Source organism: Coturnix japonica, chromosome 1 (assembly GCF_001577835.2).
Source record: "Coturnix japonica isolate 7356 chromosome 1, Coturnix japonica 2.1, whole genome shotgun sequence".
NCBI classification, from domain to species: Eukaryota; Metazoa; Chordata; class Aves; order Galliformes; family Phasianidae; genus Coturnix; species Coturnix japonica.
Window position 1 is genome coordinate 70,730,305 of NC_029516.1, and position 25,414 is coordinate 70,755,718.

Genomic DNA, 25,414 nt, shown 5'->3' on the forward strand with positions numbered 1-25,414 from the left:
GATCGCCTCCATAAAATACCCTGGACATTCTCTCTTAAACCCATTCCTACTCCTGGAGGACAGGAGGAAAGGTCTTCCTCTCCCACCCTCTGGATGCTTTCCAGTCAATGAAACACAGCACACCACATGCAGTGCAGACCTGGTGGAAAAATATCACAAATGCTTGGAAAGGAGCTAAATGCTCCTTCATTTTTGCCAGCACCAACAGAGGAAAGATGGGATGGAGCTGCAAATGTTGTGACCCAGTCCTTCCAGATACACTGGTGAAAAGAGACATCCCTACACAGAGACAGATATTTTTGCTATTTGTCCAGCTGAGACTCCTCTGTAAGCAGACAAGATGTTTCTCTCCCCAAGACTGCTGTGGGTCATGCGCTGGGGATAGTTTAGAAACCTGAACAACCGGTTTGAGGCAGAGAGACTTCAAGGAACTACAGCAACAAATCCCAGCAGAACCCATTAAGCAGTTTATCCTCAGACAGATAAAATGCGTATCATGTAGTTGTTGCGCTCAGATCTTTTAGATGAGACCTCAGAGACTAAGCTCATTGCTGGGCTTTGCGGAAAGTAAAGACCTTATGATGCTAGCGGTAAGAGCAGAAATTTCCCTTGGTGGCTCTGGTTAAGTTTTTTTCCAGAGTCCCTCCTGTGCAGTTCCATGCTATCCTTTGCAGAGGTTTTTATGGCAGTCCTACCTGCAGCGTAGTTAAGTCTATGCGCTGTACTCTGCAGCAGTCCTCCCAAGATGAATACCACTCCAGAAACATGTATTTGTAATCAGATAAAACAGAGAAGGTGTTGTTTTAAGTTTCAGAAAGCTTAACAGAGGAAAGGTTTCATGGAAAAAAATAATAATAATAGTAATCTTTCACTACACATCAAAGGAGCAGAGCTGGAGGAAGTTTTCCTGCTGGAAAAATATATTTCTGTCAGAAAATTCCCTGCCTAGAAACAACCTCAGTTTGTAGAGATGTTTTTAATGTGCAACTTTCCAAATCCAGTGCAATCACTTTTATTGTCTTTTCATGTTTGTTTTCTGTGTACTTCTCTTGTCATGCGGTTTTCAAGTATTTCCTATTTAGATTGCCACTTCCACTTTCCTTCTTTAACTTTCTTCCTTCATTCGCTACTCTTCTTCACCAGAAAGGATTTTTAATAACTCGGAAGGTTGAAAAAGTGGAAGACAGGCATTTTGACATCCTTCCTTTCTCTTGGAAGATATGGAGCAGAAACATGAAAATAAATTGATACATTTCTTTTTGCTTTTGCCTTTGACAGAATAAAATCATAAGAAAGATTTCTTCTGTGATTTCCTGCATTTATTGTGTACATGAATCTCTCTTTTTCCTCTTTCTTCTTCCCTTTTTGCAAAGGGAAGGGGAAGTGAAAAGAAGCAAGGAGCAAAAACTAAAATGTGTTGCTCCTGAGAAACCAATTTAAACAAAAACTTCACCATGAAGGGAAATAAAACAACTCATTTTGTTTTGATTTGAATTTTTCTCCAGAAGATGTTGCATGATAACTTTGAATAATTCTTTTAAAGAGCTTTTTGTTATAGAAGTGGCTTTCTGAGCTAACGTTTCAAAGAACTACAGCTGGCAACAGGCAGTCTCCAGGACACATCTTGCATCAACAGTAGAGACATATTTTATCAGAGGAATTACTAGGCATATAAATGTAACTTGGGAACTACTATAAATCACAACATAGCCATTAGTTTTTGCCAATCAATACTAAGTAAGTGTTTAGAACACAAGAGAAATTTACCTCAAATAAGAGAGACAGTGTGACAAAGGAGTGAAATTATTCAAGGAGATACAGTGGATTTACCATCATCAAATTTTCTGAGTGAAAAAACGATGGAAAGATTGCAGCTCTTCATATTTGAGGGTCTCTATAGGAAGGAGATGAAATATTATCAGTAGTTCTTATTAAGGTTGCTCTGAAAGAGAACAGATGGTTTTACACAACTGGACTCACAGCAAAGCCCAGCAAAAGCTGAAAAAAAAAATATTTTGGCTAGAATTTGTGTAACTTTCCAAATTAATTCACTGTGGCCATGCTTACACTGCTTCTTCATTCATTTCCCATGAACATCAGAGCGATCAAATTTTACCCACACAAATTCCTGCAGAAGGCAGTTTTCAGTTTGCTTCCTCACATACTCAGCACTGATGTATTTTAAAGTTGCCCCCAGAGTTTACAGTCTGATATGAAACTGGTCTTGGCTTAAGAAGAGCAGGCAAAGACTTCCAAAGCCCTTTACCAGAGCTGTGGTGTTGCAGCCTTGGAGCTTATAGGGTCTTGTGTTACCTCTTGAAATAAGGATCCACAACAAGTTTTACACTGTGTAACTGCGATCACTGAAAAGAAAAAGAAACCTTGCACTCCTCTCCTAAATTTCACAGTGTTTGCAAGGGAACAGTGCTTTAGGTTTGGTCTGGTTCACCCAGATGGGGATTTTATTTTACTTTTTAAAACACTATACTCCAAGCTAGTCTAAATTCTCTGCTGTCTTTTGCCAGCTGCAGCAGCTTGCTCTGCCTCTCCCAGTGTCGGGAGGACATGCTAATTTGCACACCACACAGACAACTGCATTACAAATCTTGAACTGAGCAGTGCTAATAAACAATATTTTAGTTGGGAAGAAATCAATAGGAATAAAATTTCTCAGGTAGATACACCTCCTTCCAACTCTTCCAGTTTTGAATGAGTTGTGCTTTGCAAGGGAACAGCAGTCTGTGAAGAAACAGCCAAGAGATGGAGCAAGAAGCAGGGATAAATCACCAATTATGCTCTCACTTGCAATTAGATAGAGTGACACCGGCATGATTCCATTATATAACCTGTCCAGTTCTCAAGGTTATAATCTACCTAACTTCTTTGTATAGCAGGGGCTAGGAGGTTTTCAAGACATTCAAATAAGAGGCAGCAGCTACTTCTTCTTATTGTGGCACAGAGAGTGGAGGGTGCTAGAATTTCCCCAATGAGACTTTCACCCATGCTATGAACCAGGTATAAAAATGATGTACCAGTGAGTGACAGAGCAGACATGTTGCAAGTAATCCTAAAAATCAAGGAAAATGACTGACCAATTCCTTAGGCTACATGGAGTAAGAAACCTTCACCTCTCTGAGAAGATGCTGCCACATCTACTCAGGTCAAGTGACTAATACTAGTGGGAGGGTGATGCAGATTTTCTGACATGATGATAGACACATGATGAAAGCAGGATTGCTAAACTATCTGCCTGAAATGCTGAGAGTGACCCAGAGGGCAATTGGTAAGCAGGCACTGACACATTAATATCAGGGAAAGGTCTGAACCTCTCACTGTTGTTTAGCACAGAGCTCCTCCTTCTTACCTTCTTTCTCCTTGTCTCATTCCCTGTGGGGGATGCTTAGACCTGTTGGGGAAAAGACTGCCAGCTTGTTTGCTGGTTTGCTGTAGCTACTGTAATGGGTGGACGGTTGGACTAGTTGATCTTGTAGGTTCTTTCCAACCCTGTGATTCTATGATTGTTGTCACACCCACTCTCTGTAATATCCTAACATACTAGAGCCTGAACTGGCCAAAATGTCCTGGCAGCAGGACCAGGTTTGCACCACCATTTGCCCTGATGTGTTTAGTTTCCGGTTAAGCTGTCTAAAACTAGCCTGGAGTTGGGCCTGCAGAAAGGCTGGTCCTCCTCAGTCCAAACAGACCCAGTAGTGATTTTCCCCTCAGGTGTAGCAGGGCCTTTAATGCAGATTGGGGCTGTAACTACAACTGAGCAGCCTCTTAGCCCCATCCCCCCACAGGGCAGAAACCATCTGCCTCCTTCATTACCCATCATTTTTTTTTCATATACAACAGTGTCTTACAATGGTTAAAACCAACACCATCAGTCTGTGCTGTCCCTTCACCCAGCCTCCTATGTGGTTCTCCAGCCCTATTTCTGTTGCAGAGTGTTAACAAACACTTCAGTAGTGGGGAAAATTAAACAGGTGCCTACACTGTACCTTAAAAGAAAATGCCACATACAGACATCCTTTCTAAATAGAAAAGATCTCAGATTCACCAAAATGTTAATTTTCCTACAGTATGACTACATTTTATTTTATTCTTGTGAGAATTGTCATAAAGTGAAGAAGCATTAAAATAAAAGCACAAGTGCAAAAGCTCCCTGATACCACATTTGCTGTGCAATGCATAGCCTACCTGGAGTCTCTACAAACCATCAAAGGATATTTTAGCTCCCATCAGTCCCTGGACATGGGCCCTTTGAGGGCTACTTACGCTGTGTGAACACGTGCACTTTCAAGACTGTACACCTTGACCTATTTCTCACAGACCTGTGAGAGCATATGCTTCAACAGCAGCCTCCAGCCAACTGAGCTTAAGATGGATTTCAAACCGTAACCTCAGGGTGAAAAGACCTACATTCCAGTAAACATTCCAGGTCTCAAAGAACTGAGTTCACTGGGAAAAAATCTTGGATCAAACCAACATTAAAGGGATCACTTTTAAAAAGAAGGAAAATACAGGCTTAGCATCAGGAAGTATTTGCTAGCAGAGAGCTTTGTTGAAATGTGCATCTTTCTCTCAGAGGAAAAGATGGGGCTTCCATATCCATGTTCAGTTTAAACTAGCCCTGACAAAGCCCTGAAGAATAATTCACTTGAATGGGCCAGAAGGGTGTATTAGATGGGATAAGAAGCCTTTTTTAACCCCATTTCTAAATATCTGCTATTGCTGTGAAATCTCTTCTTTTTCTGTAGACTTGCTCCGCTCAGCTGGATGTATGCAGGAATGCATTTCAGCTAAATGAACATGGAGGAGTGGAAGAGAACAGAGCTCACTCTGAACTTCAGAATGGGCCCAAGTCCAGAAGAAATAGGCTTCCCAAGGCTGGATAATTAATTTCTAATTTAATTATCAGCTTAATATTAAACACTGAAATACAGCAGCTATCTGTGTACACTGCAGTGGTCTATTTTCAGGTACTATCTGCTTTTAAATTGCAGCTCTAATGCTGTTAGCAGATGGATGTGTGTTATTGCAGTATAGGGAACTGGAAATTCTCCATATACCATGCTATAAATATTTCTTTGACATTTATTATCCTCACTTGAGTTCAGGTGTTAAAATACTTGGACTGAAGTCATGTTTGTAGCAGAAAAAGTCAATCTTGAATCCTACCTTGTTGCTGGCTGTATTATTAAGAACAGACAAAGACAACAGGGAAAGGGAGTCCCTCACTTAGTAGAGGTCATGTAACCTTTGAATCAAATTAGCTGGAGTTTCAGCTCATTTAATGATACCAGTTCTGAAACACTCTTGCTCAGACAATGTGATAGATCACTTCACTAGGGTTTTTCTTATTCCCTGTCTCGTTTTTTTCTTTTCCTTACTGTGTGTGCAGTAGGATTGCATTTGCGGTCATGAATCAGAATCCCAGTTTTGCCAGCTGCATTGGATTGTAAACTCCAAGTCATATGAATCTCAATTTTGATTGCCCTAAGGGAAGTGTTGGATTATGTAAACCAGTAGATAATAACCCTTATAAAATCCCTCCAATAAAATAAAATCAAGGTGTGTGTGTCATGGTGGATTAACAGGCTTGCCTTTCTTTTTATCTCTTTTTCCCTTCAGGCTCCTGGTTGTGGTTGACTAGAAATCTGTGCCACAGGGGGAGGGGGGAATACTGTCATTTGTGAATCATGTAGAAATGTGTTTTAATCTTTAAGACAGCAAGTTAGTTTCCTGTGGTTAAGGTTAAATTGGAGAGTAATGGTCAGTTGTTTACATTGATGTTGAAATCCTTGTCAGTTCAAAGATTAAGAATTTAGAATGTATTCTGATACAAGAAAACACTCTAGAAAGATAGTAAAAAAAAACTGCCAGAAGAATAAAGGATGGTACTCTACTACTTATGTGGCAAAGAGCAATTATTAGAATCTGAATGCAGATTTAGAGTAGCCAAATCAAGTTGCCTGACTAGGCATTTGTCTGGTACAAAATAAGGATCATCTCTGTCCCTCAGAGATAATAGCTAAAACCCAAATTTACATCTAGCAACCAAAAGCAGCACACCTTGAATAGCACAAGCTCCCTTAGACATTGTCACTCAGTCAACACTCATAACATCAACTCTGCATGTCTATTCTCCAGGATACTTTCGAGATATTTCTCCCACCAAATACTGAATAATCCAGACAGTACTTCGTTGGTATCATGGATTAGGCAGTGGCCCACAGGCTGCATCTGTCTTATCACAGTCAAGATGAAGAATGGGCACTGGAAAATCTAAATGACTCAATAACGGCTCCACATAGCACTCTCCAACACAGAAAGCCCAGCTATTGGGGCTGCCTCCACAGCAACTGCACTTTAGGACTGGGATGAGAGCATACCAGAGTATGGAGGAGCAGAGTTAAGGGTTCCTAAAAGATAGATTCGGATGCAAATGCCAGTGCTTTGAAAGTCTGAACACACTTAGGATATCTGGTTCAAAGTACAATCAGTGATATGTGAGTTGATCATAGTGTTTCCAGCATGAGGTTGTTGAATCCAGAAAACAAAGACAAAATAAGATGAAAATAAGAAATGCCATGTCAGTTTAAAGCCCTACAAGTAATTAAACCCTTTAAAGAAAACTACTGTGGGAGATAGTAAATTCTCCATCACTTTGGGTCTTTTTTTTTCCTTCTTTTTTAAAATAAGGTGTGCTTTGGGTCAACTACAAGTTGTTGGAGTTAAGGCAGGATTTCCTTGGTGACACTATCTGGCCTGTGCAGTGAGGGAGGTCAGCCCAAATGATTACTAAAGCACTTTCTGGCTTTACAATCTCTGAAATTACTAACCCCAGAACAGAGCCCTTAAGCTTGACCACATTGCTAGTGGGTGAAATAACTCCTCAAGGTGCAGACAGACTCTCTGCAAGAGAGAAGTCCTGCTTTACAGGGTTCACATTGAGGGCATCTCCCATTAAGGAGTGCAGGTTGCACTTGTTGCTCCCCAGCATCTTTAGTGGTGTTGAGGGGGTCAGGCACTTCTGTGGAAGAAAACGGCGTCTTTGCCTACTCACAGGTTATTTATGGCTGTTGACATGTATGCATTAGCGCTGAGCTGTGTTTTCACACCTCCAAGACTAGTTATATAACTTCGATTGCCAGATTCCTGCTGGCTATCTTAGTTTCAAAAATAAAGCTGTTCTTAACCCTTGGATCATTGGCTGAGGTAGCTCTTTCCTACTAAATCAGCAACATGAAACTTAGGAGAAGTAACCATTTTCAATTGCTCTTTCTTCTCTTGCCTTTCTTTAGTGTCCCCAGTATGAGCTCATGACAGTCTTCCTGGGAGATTTCTCTTCCTGTAAGCATCTTTTATTCTCCTAGCCTCATTTTGAGTCATTCTGCTCTCATCCACCTCTGTCCTGACTTGCCATCTCCAGATATCTCTATAACATGTTCACTTCACAATGGGCAAGAAAGAGAGTACTTCTTTTAGTAGAACATCAGAAATACAGAAGAGCTTGTTCCAAACATGAGCCCCAAACTGCCTCTGTGGCTGAGAAGTTGCCTTAAACTTAGAAGCAGTTGTAGCTTGGTTCTCAATACAGATGATATCTGAAAGGCAACTGATTCTTTCTATATTCGTCTTAGTACTTCAGGAGTGACTGCTAACATCCTGCCAGTAAAGTGCTGTGTTTTTATTACCTCTTGACACTCACCCAGATTTTAGGAATATTAAAAGGTTTAATAATTGTAAAGTGAAAGAAGTTTGGGCTGGAGGTTAAACTAACAGTTGGCGATAGATACAAAATTTTACTGATTCAACATTTCTTTTGAACTCTCTAAATGTCTTCATTATTCCTATGGTTGTCCCCAGCAATGTATGACCAGCTTCTAACTACCTCTAGTGTCTCAACGGGAACTCCTTGGAGTTCACAGAAGGGTCAGCTGAAGGAAGGAAGTGGGCAGTGATTTGGTCAACAAAGGGCTCAGTTTATTAACTTCTACAGGTGGCCAAAAGTCTACAGAATCCAGCGAGGCAGAAAGCATTTTATCACACAAGTAAGAGACATTTTCTTATGATTTACATAGAGATTGCACCAACAAGAAAGGAACACAACATTAACTTTACTGTCATTTTATGTCATGTACAGGGATCAGTAAGAAAGAGCAGGCAAAAAGGTACTGATAAATAAAATTAAGGAGTCAAAGAGTTGTACTGTCCTATTTCTGAACTCTGTGCATATGAGCTCTCTCTTTTTTATTTTGCTTTGAGTCAACCATATCAAAGACATGGGAACTCTCATTGTGAGCATCCTTTGGATACCTGTGAAGTCTGTTTTCCGGTAATCATGCTATCCAACTGCACTGAGGCTGTTTCTTTCTGAACATGTTGAGCTGACTCAGTAAATACAGGGCTTTAAAAATCCCTCCTACAGGGAGATCTGCAGCCACACAGCTCATCTACAGCTACAGGGAAATACTGAGGGAAAGTATCTGAGAACCATGTGTACAATCCAAACGATTCAGCACTGACCTTCTAGTGTAGTGTTTATTAGCTCTTAACTATTAGCATTTGCTCAGTGTGCTTCATTGGGTGAGACTGACATAATCCAACAGTATGGTGTGGCATCTGGATGATGTTATCACACATACTCTCGCATGCACAATCACATTCATACACATATGCATAGAGATATATGAGCACAGCACAAAATGGGCAACTGGAGACTTTTGCTTTCCTGCCATTATAGGTGACAAAGCAGACAGGATGAACAGAATCAAAGGGTTTTTTTTTTTTCCGCTCTTCTTGGAAAGAGAAATTCACTTCCAGCACTATTAACAGCTTTTGAAAATTCACAGAGAGATACAGGAGTGCACATGAAGGGAAATATTCTCCTGGATGTGGAGGGTAACAACCATACTGTGTGCTTTCTAAACAGGTTTCAAAGGCAGCAACACATAATTTCCCATACTGACATGGAAGAATCCCATGTATTCTAGCATTTGTCCCATAGTGAACAGAATACTGATTACTAGGTGGGCATGACCCATATATCTTTGGACATGACACCTTTCCCATTAGAACAGAACAGCATTCTAATCTGGTGTAAACTGAGATTTTAATTTGTACTGCCCCTCTTTCCACTTCCCCCATCTTAAGAAATGAAGGCCACAAGTAAATACTGGAGGCAGAGCTGGAAAGGATATCTACAATACATGTTGCTCTGTTCTTTTTATCATGTATTTATTCCCTGTTTTAATGAACTGTGCTTAGTTAGTCACAACTGGAACTGTTGGTTGAGATGCGGAAAGAACAATTTGAACTTGTTTTTTAAAATAGCAAAAACAATAAAGTTCAACTGTATTCCAGGAAAGAGATACAAGAAAAAATACAGTGTCATCCTTAGAATAACCTTTTGGCAAGGCTTTCATCAGTAAGCTTGTGCCTTAAAGTTTAGGATCATCAGAGGCAATGTCTCGATGAAGAGATAGAGATGGGTCTTGGGGGCATCATATTGTGGAGAAGCTGAGAGAGAAGACTAGAAATAGAAAGGGAGGCTAGGACTGAAGGAAACAGCTGGTGACTGTTTGGAAACTGAGCTGAGGGAGTGACGAGGTGGAGATGAGGGAGCTGAAGTATAGAGTGAGATGGGAACAGGGCAAGGTCACAGGCAGGCTGGGAGAAGAATATAACTGCCTGCAATTGTTAGAGTCAGTGCTTCCACACCAGGAAAATGGTCTTCACTGCAGAAGCAGAGATATCTATGCACAGTACAGATGGAAACTACAAAATACAATAAGCACAGTAGTACTACTTGACAGAACAAATTCTCAGCTACAAAACACAGTTTTTCAATGTAGCCACCACCAGTAGCTATGCATTTTCATCAGTCTTGAACAAAAGTTTGCATGCCATGCTTAAAAATTCTGCATGGCTGTCCAGAATATGAGTTGTCTTTCACTTTGCTGTCACCCCACTGCTGAAACACACCGCTTATCACCTCACTGTGCTCACATCCACTTTTTGGTCTCCATGAACCTTTGTTCAGCAAGTGTTGATGAATCTCAGAGGGCACCATTTTTCTGCACGGATGTATTCCACACCTTTGATTCATCTGTACTTCCTTGTCAGATGCCATTCTGTCAGATTGCTCCTCTGCTGATGTCTGCTGCATGGCAACAAAATGTAAGAGAATATTGGCAAGAAGGTTCAATCTCTAATGCCATACTACCAACATCCACCTCTGACTTCGTGTGCCAAAATAAGGAAATAGGGGGCATTACTTTCTGAGCAGCCCTAGTATTAATATGTTTCAATAAGCACACACACACACACAAAACGCCATAACAAAATAAGCAACTTTCTTTGATCCCTGTGATCCTTCTGTATTTTTCAGGCCTACCCTTGAAAGATGGAATCAACCCACCTTATGGTTCATACTTCTTGCAAATAAATTCTTGGGTTTTCAGTGTGTTGTTTTAAAAACTGAGGAATTTCACATAAAAACAACATTAAAAGATAATTAAAGCTGTTGTAAAATCAAATGCTAAAGACAGCCATTAAACTTCATTTCAGTCTTCTTCTGCATGTACACAGTGATAGTTAATTATAAACAGGGCCATACACAATTTTTCTCCAGGATCCCCGCCTCATTCAGTATGCAGATTGATGCTATTTTGGTGATGAAAGTTCATTGTGTGATGAAAAATGCACAACTGCTGAAAGCAGAATCTGCAAAATAAATAAGAGACTGGCTTAACTAGAGAGAGGATAAGAGCCAGCATCATGCTATGGTTCAGGTGACTGAAAGCCATCCTCAGAGAACTGAAGTCCAGCCTGACTTCTGCCACAGAGCTCCTGAGCCACGCTTGTCAGAGGACTACAACTCTTGTCCTTGGGGGTGGCCACTCATTGTGCATCTGTGTCCTCCTGGATTGCATTGAAAGATCTGCATCCTCTGCTCTTGTGAGACCCCACCTGCAGTAATGTGTCCATATCTGAGGACCTTGGAAGAGGAAAGACATGGAGCTATTGGAGAGGGTCTAAAGGAGAGTCATGAAGATGATCAGAGGTCTAGAACACCTCTCCTACAAGGAAAGGCTGAGGCAACTGGGCTTGTTCAGCTTGGAGAAGGCTCCAGGAACACCATCTTGCAGCCTCCAAGTGCTTGAGTGGAGCTTATAAATGTAAAGGAGGATGTCATTTTGCACATTCTGATAGTGAAAGGACAAGAGAGAATGGATTTAAACTGAAAGATGGCAGATTTAGATTAGATGTTATAAAAAAATTTTTAACTAAGATTGTGATGAAGCACTGGAACAGGTAGCCCTGAGAAGCTGCTCTATCACTGGAGGTATTCAAGACCAGGTTGGATGGGGTCCTGAGCAGCCTGATCTGGTGGGTGGCAACCCTGTTCATCACAGGGATTTTGGAACTAGATGATCTTTAAAATCCTTTCCAACCCAAAATATTCTATGTTTCTATTTGTTCATGCATCCCTGCATTCTCCTTTGGTCTGCAGAGCTGAAAGCTCAACCGGAGAAAGCCACATTTTACAGATGGAGCGTGCCATAGTAAAAAAGCAAGCACTTCTTTATTTTGCACCAGGCTTCTCAACTTGGCACTCAGATATTCACAGGGCATGTTCCACACAAAGTTTAAGTATGGACTCATAGGTTTATATGCAGAACTGAGCTCTGATCATTAATGGCAGGACCACACACTGAACAATGAAGATTAAACCCAAACACCAAAAAACTTCTTGGTAACTGAACACCACACTCTGAGTAGGGGATGTCTTTGGAGAGAACGTGATGTGATTTCACAATAAAGGACTGCAACATGTGCACATTAGACTGGTCACCTTAATTGGGGTATTTCCTAACTTTTGGTGCCAGACTCCACAGTTTTAACATTTTTATAATCAGTTTAGTTTATGGTGATAAATCAATGTAACTCATTTCTAAAGCATGTTAAGAATGTCCACATGTGCAGCTGAATCAGTGACAAATCATATGCCTTTATGCAAGGAGAGACTTTTGGATTAAATTCCTAATGGCTATGCACTTCAGTGAACAGCAAAATAGTCACACAATGTTTTATAATAGTTTCAATTCTTTATTGTTTTAAACCAGTTTACTCTAAGTTGATGCAAATTTTTCACAAATGTGTCTCCTGGGAGACTTTGTGGGAGATTTCCAAAGGCACAAATAGAAGCTCAAACACTTAACTCTGTGTGAACCAGCAACATGCAAGCTTCATAAATAAGCTGACCTTTTCTTGCTTCCCGTGCTCATAGCAGATCCGGCTGTAATTGCTCAGCTGTTCCCAGACTGCTTCAGATGTATGCATGTCATCACATTATCTTTGGGATGAAAGAATGTGGGGGGTCATTTATTAACACAAAATTGCCTTTACAGTAGAAGAGCCTCACCTAAGACACATTCCTCAAACATGAAGGAATCTCTGCCATCATGAAACTATTTTAGCTGTCTCCTTTTTAATTGCTGCTCTGTATATCTTTCTTTTCTCCTCTTTCATTTCCCTAATATTCTCTTTATTTTTAATTTGTGATCCCAACCCAGCCATCTGGAAAGATAGAGCTTGCAGGGAAACAAATACACTCAGTTCACAGATGGGAATATGAGGTTCAGCGAAGGTTAGCACTGGCTGTATTGTGGACTAATAGTGAGACACAAATAAAACTCAGTTCAGCTGGCTTCCTGATCACTGCTCCCTGTTGTGTAACAGGCAGCAGGTCCTTCAGCTCATGGCTTTGGAAAGTCATTTTCTATTTTTCTTTCAAGAATTATTTACTTGCTTGCATGGACATGTGCGTAGTGAGTGACTATGCATATCCACACACAACTACTCTGCCAGGTTTTAGTGATATCACGAGTCTCTTTACTATGGTTTGTCATTCATTTGTGACATGATTACCAGATGTTGCCAATGATAATGTTCCCCTTACCACAGTTTAATTCCCCCACTTTCCTGCTGATCATGTCACTGCTGCTTCTGTGTTTTCCCACCTCTAACCAATGGGGGAATTCAGAATCTACTACAAACACCCATGAAGCCTCTTCTGCTTGTCTGTCTTTGTGATGATGGGATCACGGTACTCAAAAAACTAACTGATGTCATAGTGAGACCTCTCTCAATTATTTTTGCGAAAAGTTGCAGGACCTGAGGGAATGACATGGAGCTGCATCAGGGTAGGGTCGGGTTGGGAGCTAGGAAATGATTCTTCACTAGAAGGCAGTGGGAGTGGAACAGGTTTCCCAGGGCAGTGGGCACTGGCCCAATCTGCCAGTTCAGGGAGCTTTTTGTCAATGCATTGTCTTGTATGGAGCCAGGAGTTGGATTTCATAAACATTGAAGATCTCTTCCAACTCCTAATATTCTGTGATACTCTTATGCTGTCCTGCTGGGCCAGTGTTAGCTGGTTGGACCTGTACCCTGATGGGTTTGAAGCCCTTATTTCCATTGAGCCTCAGGTGTAGGAGGGCGTCAACCTGCATCTCCCTGGCCCTGAGGCTTATCATGGACAATGCATGCTGCAGAGCAACCAAACTGAGGAAAATGAGCACTGTACACACTTCTTAATATTAAAACTGCCAAATCCAGGCAGGACTAACTGGATGGCACAACTGTGTGGTGGTTTAATCAAAGCGAGCCAGGGATTTGCTCTGGCGGTACACAGGTTCTATGTAGCACCTTTTCAAGTAAGTAATGGCAGAATGGTTTGCAAACAGGGGTTATAGCCATGGACATATTCTCATGCAGTACTCTCCAAAAGTTCTTAAACACAGAATTTGCAATTCCTAAATTCTGGTATTCTTCAAAGGTAACAGTATTCTTTGCAGCTAGGAAAAATGATTCAGTTATGCTGTGCACAGTGTACTGGGTATCCAGACATAAGGACGAAATTTGCTAATGATAGGAAAATGGCTCTCCCGAGTCTATAGTCTCCCTTTCCTATTACACTGTAGGGAATTATTTAGTTTCAATGCATGACAGGTCCCACAAAGTGAATTATGCTATTAACTTCTGAACTAAAATTAACATACTCATATAAATAAAATGCACTGCTTCCTGTCTGCAGCGTGTTTAATGCTGAAAATTAAAGAAGTCTCACTCATCTTCTCTTTTCCATATAACAAACTCAGTAATCCAGCAGATTTCTTCTTCAATCTTCTCTATAGCAATCTCTGCACACAGAGGTCACTTACATAGATAAGTGTGTTAATGTATACAGTTTATATAGCGTAGTGTCAGTTTAATCAGTGGGGTCTAATGACAGATTAAAATATAGAGTTACGTTTCAATCTTTTTTCTTGTTTCCTGGCTTAGTTTAAGTCATACAAATGTTGAATGTAGAGGTGTGTACCAGCACATCATGTGCCCTTTTAGGCCAGAAGAATAGAGCGGTCTTTTTCAGTCTCCTAAGAAGACTTACTTGCCTGTGGAGATTCTGAAAGAGAACTTCCAGAGTCCTTGTTCCTATTACAGATCAAAACAAACAAACAAACAAACAATGAAATAAATAAATATCAAGTTTAATCTATCATTCTGTAAAAAAAGATTCATCTCATTGAACTGGCTTCTTGAGAAAGTTGTGTGTTCAAAACTCATACTTACTAAATGGAATTAAAACGTCCCAGTTTTAGATTTCTTGGACTGTTTGGGAAATCACTCACAGGCTCCAGTCCTATCAACAGAGATCCACCTACCTGCCAAAGGTAGGAAGTGGTCTGGCCTCATGGGAACAGTCCTCAGGGTTAAACAAGAGATTTGAACTGTCAGAACATCACCAGCCTTAACTCTTTCAGGACTACTAGAGAATCAATCTCAGCAGCCTCTCATGACCCTGTCCCAGGGGTCTGAAGGTCTCACTGTGCCTTAGCTGGACTAGAGAAAAATAACATATCTGCAGGCCTGGTCTCAGTCTTTGTCAAGAATACACTTGCTCACCTCCCGTGTTCCATACAATAGTATGATTCTGTACTGGTATGGAAGGAGTGGTGCTCTCCCGAAGGGATCAGATGACACATGCAGAGATCCAGTGATGAGTGAATACCCTTTTCAACAGAACGCTTCCAAATTATTTCTTCCAAATTATTTCTTCTCTGTTCTTCCTGATCTAGTGGAAGGTATCCCTGGCAATGGCAGGGGGAGGGAAACTACATGAGCTTACAGGTCCCTGCCACGATTCTTTCATTATTCTATGCACCTATGTTCTTGATATATTTCAGCATGAGGTAATGGAGCTGATCCTTATATTATTGGAGTTCTCTGTGTGCCTTTATTTGTGATGATGAATCTTTAGCTATGCAATCTCACAGTCAACATCTCCTGAGCTATGTACGGAACATGTTTGAGAAAGCTACAAGAGAAGAAAATTGATGAAATGGGTTTCAAAGTTCCTTCATTATTTCGTTTTGTAAAAATGGAAGATCTTGAGCTGGAGATAAGGTCTGAAAAGTCCACAACTTTTCATCTCCTGCCCTTGTGTAACATCTGCTGCTTCTCATACTTCCACATCAAGTGACAAGGTCTAGCACTAATACTGCACAGCTTCCATTATGGCAGCAACTGCCCATGTAAAAATTAATCCAAATAAGTTAATACACTTTTGGAGAGAGGAGAAACAAAAGGTCTCATCAAAGACTAAATAGTTTTTTCTTTTCAGCCCAGATAGTGTCTATGCAATGCATATGCACTCATGTTTTTCTTTATGGCTTATAAAACTTCCACTGAACTGAGAGCCTTGAGTTTCATTTTACTGGGAAATATGTACATGGGGGTGTGCATTTGGCTGAGTGTGGGTGTGTTTGTGTTTGAACTTCAGAGCATATGTCTCAGTGTAAGTTCTATGTCTGCAGTCTGCACAGCTCTCCAGTTTGGCTATGCAGCTTGATGTAAAACATACTGTTATGTCTATTACCTTGCTGCAGCTACTACTTCTTTTCCATTTATTGCTCCCTTCCTCACTCTGCCCTCAGTTTTTATTGTTTCTTTTACCGAGCCTGGTTTATATCAATTCCTGTATCTTTCCCACCTTCTTCTCCTTTCACTTTCTCATTTCTCACACCACATCCCTTAAATTTATTTTTAAAATTATTCTGTTTTTCCTTCCCCCCCCCCCCCCCATCTGCTCCCACTCCTCCCCTTTCTGAATTATGATCTTAAACCAACAGTCAGAGATCTGTCATCTTCTTTTGAGCACAAAAGTTCTCTGGATCTATATGTTAGATCCAATCTATTTGATGTCCTGTTTTGGAATGATGTAACAACTGGAGCAGCAGCATTTTTCAAGGTTTGCAAGAATAAAATATTTGCCACAAGCTGACAAGCAATAAACATTTGTTCTTATTTTAGGAAATTTATTCTCTCAATTAAACTCTTGGAGATGCTGGACATAGATTTTAATTCCCAGTATATAAGTCAACATAGGGTCTTTTTAGCAGGAGCAGCACTGAAAAGTAACTTCAGAATAGATACTAAAAGAAATTATGGCAAACAATTTTTATGACGCCGTATTCTGATTACATGTGATAGGACCTGCATTTGGAGACACACTTTAAAACTTGACCTAAGAAAGCCATTAGCTGACATGCAAGTGTCACAACCAGTCATGATAGATACTCCATACATGGAATATCATGTACTTGCACATATATATCATGTACTATTACGGATAGGGTTGTTGGTCTGGATTTATACACAACAAAAATCTCCAGGAAAGTACATGACAGATGATCTCAAACACGAAACTAGAGCCAGGGATGAAATCTCTGAAATATGAAGCAAGGTGAATGCCATTTCTCTACACTGTTACTGCTATTACAGTTGGCTATGTGGAAAGCATGAGTTTTGCCTGGATCGGTGGGCTATCCAACTAAGATATTATATGACATATTATACATCTTAAGTATCGTACCAGGAACTTGACATCTTAAATTTGGATGTTTCAATTGCAGACATCCTGCTATTAGATAAATCCTTTCAACAATTTAAACATTTCTGGTAACCTTTCTTTAAAACAACCACATAATGCAGATAACTGAACAAATGGGCCTCTGCAAATTTTAGAATCACAGAATGGTTTGAGTTGTAAGAGACCTTAAAGACCATCTAGTTTCAAACTGCCATGGGCAGGGATAGCTTCCACTAAACCACATTGCTCAAAGCCCTAACCAGCTTAGTTTTTAATGGTTTCAGGGAAGGGGCATCCACAGTTTCTCTGGGCAACCTGTTCCTTGCAATTGGCCTTGTTGGACACTGTGAAGTTTACAAGGGCCCATCTGTCAAGCCTGTGAAGTCCCTTCTGGATGGCATGGCATTCCTTCCCTCTGACATACCAACCATATCACTCATCTTGGTGTCAATCCAAGATTAGGGTGCATTCAATCCACATCACCTACAAACATTAAATAATTGCTGAACATTCATAACTGATTTGATATTGCCTAATGCTTTTTTATTTGTAAAATTATATTGCATTTCTTATTGTTTGAAAATATTTATGACTATTATTATTACACTTCATTTTTATTTATTATTTTTACAATTGTATTTAATTCAAGGTTCTTTATTAATGGAAATAATGGTAATAATAATAATAATAATGAAAAAATAAAAGTATGTCAACCAGTCAGATTTGTCCAAGTCAGCCTCGTACCTCCTTCTTTCTCCCCAACACATTATTATGGTGGCACAGCAGAGCCACTGGGAAGGGAAGTACAACCCTTTATTGCGACTAGCCAGCACAGAACTCCTACCATTCACTAGCCAGATGATCAGGGGACAGCTCACATGTCACATGCCCCAAAAATCATAGAACCAACTGCCTAGCTGTGTCCCATAAGGCTGCAGCATGACAAGTGGCCAAAGTTGCCCCATTAAGATGAGCACATAAAACTCATCATTTAGAAACCATGGTAACACATGCAGGAAGCTGAGGAATTTCAGCACTGAAATTTACCACAATTGCTCCTTCCCTCATCAGAGTAGGAAACTGACATCCAGATAACGATGTCCCAAGTCTCAGCCTCTTTAAATCTGTTGATGCTTACCTTCTGTAGAGTTTTCTTTACATTTCCTGTAATTTATGCATATGTAGAAACAATGCTTTCCTTTGCCAGAGACCTCTAGAGTGCCTGGTGTCCACTGGGCTGATGTGGAGCAGATCTGTGCAGGACTAACAGGGTTTAACTTTTGTGTTGTTTTGTTTTCATAGGAATCTCAACAAATACTTAAAACCTTCTAACCAGTCTTCTTTCTCATGGAATACATTTTTAAATGGAATTACTTCTGATTTACAGTGGGGTACTGTGCCTAATTGGAGACAAAATAGAGAGTCTTGCACAAACCATGTTCTACTTTTGTCTATCTCAACTTCCAGTCCAAATGCTCCAGTCCAACCCACAATGCCCTTAGCTACAAACACACTTGAACTGGCAGAGGAGAAAATGCTCCTTGTCTGGGTCATGGGGTATTCATGTGATGCTGATGACAGTGTCTAATGAGTCTCATCGGTATAATTGAGAAGTTTCTGCCCATCACCATCTTGCATAACTGCCATGGAAGTGTACCAGTCAAAGCACAAAAGCCTTCTACCCACTCCATACAATGAGAACATCGCCTTGTCCACTTTGTATTTTACTGCTGTTTAGGAAAAGGGAGAAATATTTATCTCAAAAACTTCATTATCTTCGTCTTCATCTCTGCAATGAGTCAGAGAAAGATTGTAAAATCTCACCAGTGGACTTGTAAATTTAAGTGTAATTGTAATTTCCTGTGTCTTGTTTTGTTCATTTGTTTCTTTGTTTGTTCTCAGTTTGTTGGTCTTTGGGTTGTTTTTGTTTTGTTGTTGGTTTTTGTTTGTAATTTTTTTTCCCCCTCAGTGCATCTTCTGTGCAGCTTCTATCAGCAAGTATTTAAAACTAAAATGTGAGACACAGGTGGAGAGACTTGCTACCCAGGTTTCCCAAATCTACCTGCAGTATTCAACAACAAAATCCCCTGAAAGTGAAAAAAAGACAAATTAGTTTTTTCCTCACCTAGTCTGGCTCTGTTACTCAGCAGTTACTGAGAATAGCCAGGCTGCACTAAATTAGGAGCTGTTTTAAGAATCCAGTTTGGCTTATTTTCCATTATATTAACACATCAAAATACTCCATCTGCTTACAAGATGGGTGTGAGAGAAGAAGAGAAACACAGCTGGACCAGAGTGGGAAGAATGTAAGTTTAAACAGCCTCACCCCTTCCCAAATGTCTTTTTGGCGGTACTTTGTGACTTTCTGGATATTTTCAGTTCTCACTTTCTTTTACAAAAGCTCATCATACCCAATTTAATTTTTACAATAAAGAAATGAACTGAGAATTCCTGCCAACTCACTTTTCTGTTGCTGCAAATGCACTGGTATTCAAGATAAAAATGAAGAGAAAGAAAGGTCCTATAAAAAACTCTGCAGATGAGAAAGTTAACTCCTGTACTTAAGTGAAGGGATGTTAAAAGTGGCAAAGAAAAAGTTTTGTGCTCTACCTTCTATTTTAGTGCTTTAACCTGACTCTTTTGCTTATGAATATTTATTCATAAAATTGTTTAATTATCTAAAATCCTGTTGTTGTTGTTGTTGTTTTCCTGTGTAGAGCATGTAAAAAGACAAATATTCTAGAAGTGATTGCAAGTTTGCACAATTTCTTACCATGTGATCTTCAATTACATGGCTCAGAAAGCATATCCTTCCATGGCTCATTGCTGATTTCTCCCTTGACCTGAGATAGACCAGCTTGCAGTTTCTTAGGATGCTTTGGATTAAAAGAACAGATTACCCCAGTCATGGACATGGAGGCACAATTGATGCCCCACTCAGCCTTGGTAACTCTTAGCCAGATTATGGCCATCATTTGCTGCCATACAGCTTAGATCATTCCATATAAATTTAGATGCTGGTGTCCTAAGAATTGAAACAAGAAGAAAATGTGGTGCTCTTCCAAGCTCCACCTATTGAAATAAATCCCAAGCATGCACCTAAACAAGGGCAGCTCATAGCAGATTTTATAGAGATTTAGTGTATGACGTGTGCTCTCTAGGATTCCATCAGCTCAGCTTTCACTATTCCCAAAGGCTCTTGACCTTGGCTCCTTTTTGACTAGGAGAAGAAACCTAAGATACAGCATCTCTCAAAGGCCACCAGTTAATAGCATGGTAAACTGTGCTGTTCGGTGACTCTCCATCTTTGTCAAATCAGTAATGATCTCAGTGACCATTTTGATGTTTAAGTAATCATATTTAATGTAAGGACTAAAACAGATATTTTACCTATCCAAGCAAGCTGGCTTCTGACCTCTATGGGTATCTCCCACTCAGGTATTCAGGTATTACCCCAGAGTTTTGCCTTGCAACTGGGAGAGTTTTGCTTTCCTGTTTTCTAGTGTAAACCATGTTTGGATGGAGCAGAACAGGAGAACAAGACACCTTTGTTTCTGTTTTTGCAGGATGACTATGTATCTTGTAAGTGAAAGCAGTGCACTTTGCAATGATATCTTACAGCCTCAACTCCCATGTCTTGTTAGGGAGTTCAGCCTCTAATCTCAAGTTCTGCCTTCTCTTCCGCGGTATCAATCAATTTGACCCCGCCTCAACTGAAGGAGTGGTGAGTGGCTGGAGAACTGAAAGAGGAAATTTTGTTCTGAAGAGAGCCAATTCCTGTCAGGGATCTCAACCTTACTATCATTTTTAATGTAATATTTGCCATGGAAACTGCAATGTAGGATGCGTAAGAAAACAATTTATGCCAAAACTGGAAAGCAAGGTCAAAACCTAGCTTAGACTGTTTCTGTCCATCAGGAAAAAATTAACTCTGAAACAGGAATGATGCTCTCAGGTGCCTAAAACATTTTTAAATGTAGTTGGATTACATCATGTAAGAAATTGTCATTCCTGAAATAACAGGAAGCAAGACTCAATGACCTATAAAATTCTTATACCATCCTGGTAAAGCTAAAGGTAAAGTAGCTTTTATAGATAGTTTAGTTCTGATAGATACTTTAGTTTAGGCTTACTTCAGTGTTTGTTCTACCAAGGAGATTATGAAATAAGTATAAAACATTTTTCATATAGCCCAAAATAAAAACTCAGGGTTCACTTGCAACTTCAAACAAAGACCATCTCTTTAACTGACCTCAGGTCCAGCCCGTAGGCATCCCCTTTTTGAAGGTGTGACAAACACAAAAGGTCTGGTGTGCACCTGAGAACTGGTACTTTCTTCCAGGCTTGGATTTCAGGAAGTAACTATGGAGAACGCTCCTTGCCCTTAGTAATTCCCTGTACTCATTACAGGGTTTCATGTCTGGGTGAAGGCTGCAAAGGATTATAGACAACTTGAAACACTGTAGTCAGAAGTGCCTCAGGCACCATTTTTTCCTTCCAACTAATCCATCATTCCTGCTGTGATTTCAGGAAAGTGATATAGTAACCTGTCTCCTGAGAAGAAAGGATGGTCTACTGCTGTCTTTTATATTCTGCTGAATTATAACACTTTCCCTTTTCATCTGGCCTTTCATCACAAACTTAAGTGTTTTTCTTTCTGCATATACAGCCATGCAGGTTTCTTATTCATTATCTACACAGCGATGACCACAGTGAGTCCATCTGCAGTCCTTCCTTTCTGCTCCCATGGGACCTACTGAGGAGCAAAGTTTTTTAATTTGGAACAGACTCTCTTTTGAGCAGTTCCTTACCAGCACAACAACAACAACTGGATCCATACTTAGCACAGAACAAGATTTTAGGTTCTGCCTTTTCTTCATTAGCAGCTACTTGGTATGCTCAGGTATAAAAAAAACATTGTCAGACACAGTGCAGTGAAGTGGTCCTTTGCTTTGCATGAGTTCAAAACCCTTAAAATCTTGGTATCTGTGCAATATCAGTATATTTCATATGCATTTTGAGCTTACTCTTGTACCTGTATTTAAAGGTACACATTTTGTATTTTTACTAGAAGAACTAGAATACCTCACATTCTGAGATCACAATAAAGACTTTGTCAAAGGTGCCCTTTAAGATTTTAAAGATGGTGCATTAAAGATTTTGTATAGAATCATAGAATCTTTTGGCTTGGAAGGGACCTCAGTCTGTCTCCTGCTCACACTCTCTGATGCACCTCAATCTCTCCACCTCTTCCTGGAGTTCTGCCACCATGCTGAGCAGATCATCCCTCATACCTCATACGGGTGGTTATCTTTAGTGGCATTCTTTGGTGGCAGCAACAAGCTCAGGCAGTCCGTGCAGCCAAAGAGCTGAGATGTGATATGAACGGGCCCTTTATGTCAAGCAGTTATTGAATACTCTGCTTGGGCTGTATCACATTGCACAGTATTAAGAGGAAAGCAAGTGTTGCAAAAATGCAACAGTTTTTGTTCAGAATGTACAAAACAAATTTACTTAAGAGACAAAAAGATGTATGAATATCTTGCACTTGGTGCTGCAGGTGTGTCAGATTTTCTACTTTATGGAAATTGTTGGCAACGTACCAAAGAGTCATACATCATTACATCCACAATTTTGCTGCTGGTACTTTGAGATTCACTTAGATGGAGGCATTCAAGACCAGGTTGGATGGGGCCCTGGACAGTCTGATCTAGTTGCTGCAACCCTGCCCACAGCAGGCAGGTTGAAACTGGATGATCTTTAAGTTCCCTTCCAACTTAAGTCATCCTATGACTCTATGATTCTGTGATTTATTTCACCAACTTTACCCATTCAAATAACACATTTCTCTCCAAATGAGTTGATTACGAGCAATTCCCCTTGGATTAAGTGCCAAGAAACAGGCACCTATGCGGTGCAGTTCATGACCTATTTTGTACAGGATTAATTAGTTGGAAGGACCCTTTTTCTTCCTTGGGCTATGGAGAGAGACTAGGCAAATGTTAAAACCAAAGAAACTGATATTCTTTACTATTAAAATTAGGGAATTGACAGGTGTGACCCTTACAGGAACAAATCCTGCTTTTTGCTCTCCCAAACAAAAACACAATTTATGAACTTGCTGCTGGAGAGGTCAGTGGGATGCTCTCAAACTTGGTACTTTGTGAAGGCAAATATATTAACTATATTCAGTGAAGAATTCTGTGGTAACAGACACAGGCCTTGGCCCTTTTGATTCACATACTGGGTAATCCTTCCTTCTGATACTGGCACACACTAATTTTGATTTGACAATAATAAATCTTCTGGATGGTCTTTCATTTTGCTAGAATTGATACATAACACTGCAATAACTTCTGTTCACTTCTCACTGTCCCATTCCCACATGCTTTTATCATGAATTGAACCTCTTCTTGTAAAGGTCATTTTATTTGTTTCCATTTATTTGCATTCCAAAGTTCTGTTGTACAAAAAAAGTATGCTTTGCACTACTTGGGGTACTTCTTTTACTCTTCACTGAAAACTCCTGCCATTTTATTTGTTTAGCAGCTTTGCTAGTTGCAATGGGATTTTATAATTTTAACTCCCATACTCTCAGTAAAGACTCACATATCTTGTCTAGATCTGCACGTCTGCAGCATATTCTTTAATGCTTTCTTGCACCTGTTAGATTCTCATGAGAAAAATGATTTTTTCATAAAACGCATTCTTCTGGTGAACATAATAGATTTCAGTTTGTGCAACAATCGTATCAATTTCTGTGCAGCTGTGACTAATGTCTAGCTGTAACTGAAGTTATGTAGGACATTTGCATCATCAACAGTAAAAACAAGAATTATTTTTCAATTAAAAACATTTTCAAGCAAAAAAACTTGGCACTATTTGGTATGTCTGTTCCTATTCCAAACATACATAACAAAAAAATTGATTTAAAATGGTGCCATGATTCCACAAAACTTAAGCCTTAGTTCACAATTCAGTTTCAGTCTGCCTGGGGTCATTAGCTGTGTAGCGTATGTTGTCCTTATCAGACACTGGGCAGGTGTATTCCACAGGAAAACAAAAGTCCCTTGTATCTAAGCACTAAATAACTTTATTTTTCAGATGGCCTTAAGGAACAACAGTGAGACCCTGCTGTTAAAATGTATAATCCAGATCAGCCCCAAACCTCTGGCATCTCTGTGCTATGAAGTGTAAATGGGCAGTCACCAAGCTGATGGGAAGTTGCAAAGACTCCTCAGAGTGTCCTGACTGCACACATGGATGTGAAGCACAATGAGAGCAGGGAGGCAGAATCTGTACTTGCTGCATTCTAGTGTGCTTTCTGTGGCATTATTGGCTCCAAAGGCAGCAAGTTCAGCTCTTTGTGGTGGATTTGGAGTCAGAGCACCACAGGATGGAGGTTTCTGTTCATCCATGATACAGAAACATAGTATGTTGCTCTACAAACTGGATTCAAACCCAGCTGACAGATGACATGGTCCTACATCACATCCTTATCTCTAAGTTGTGGATGCCCTATATCTGGAGGCATTCAAGATCAGGTTGGATGGGGACCTGGGCAGCCCGATCTAGTTGCTGACAACCCTGCTCAGGGCAGGGAGGTTGGAAATGGTTGGAATTGAATCTTTACAGTCTATTACAACCTAAGCCATTCCATGTTTATTTGATTATATGATTATATGACAGATGTCTGCCTCTCCCATCTACACAAGCTGGTCTTATGGCAAGCTCGGATCTTCAACTCATTCAGCATCACAGAAGCACTTTTCAGCTGATTTACTCTGCCAGCTGTGTTACTCAGGCTGTTTGCAGCAGTAGGTGCCTTTCACCAGCCCCATCTGCTATTACTAAAACTCAGCTCTGCAGGATGGTGAGCAGAGGGCTACAAACCTGCTAAGGTTCATTCTTCTCCCCTTCTTCACTCCTGACATCCTCCAGAGGCAAACTGCATCATGCCAGGTGACACAACTTAACTCAGTCCCGTCTTTATTAAGCAGTGTGACTGCTTTCAAAAGGCAAGAGATTCTTCTTTGAAATGAGTCCAATTGTAACCAGAGAGTAGATGGAAATTTTCAGAATCATCTACAGATAAGCTTGTTTTATTCATCATGAGGTCTTGCCCCTGACTTACCTATTCAGCGATGTGAATACCCTCATCTTTGCCCCGTCCTGTCACTTTCCATTTACTCTCCTGTCTCCCCGGTCTCTTAAATTTGTGCAAAGACCATTTTAGAACTTGTTTGAGGACCATGAAACTATTTTCTTCATGCAACAAATTTCAAGATCTTTAGCAATGACATCACAGGCCATCTGGAAAGGAAGGCAACAGCTACATATCATCTGAGAACACACACATACCCAACACCTCCTTCCTATGTGGAAAAATGCAATCAAGTCCTCCTGGCTCAATGGAGTTGTAAATGTACTTTAAATCTGTCACTTTCATGTCTTCCTTGGAAGAGGCAGAATGAG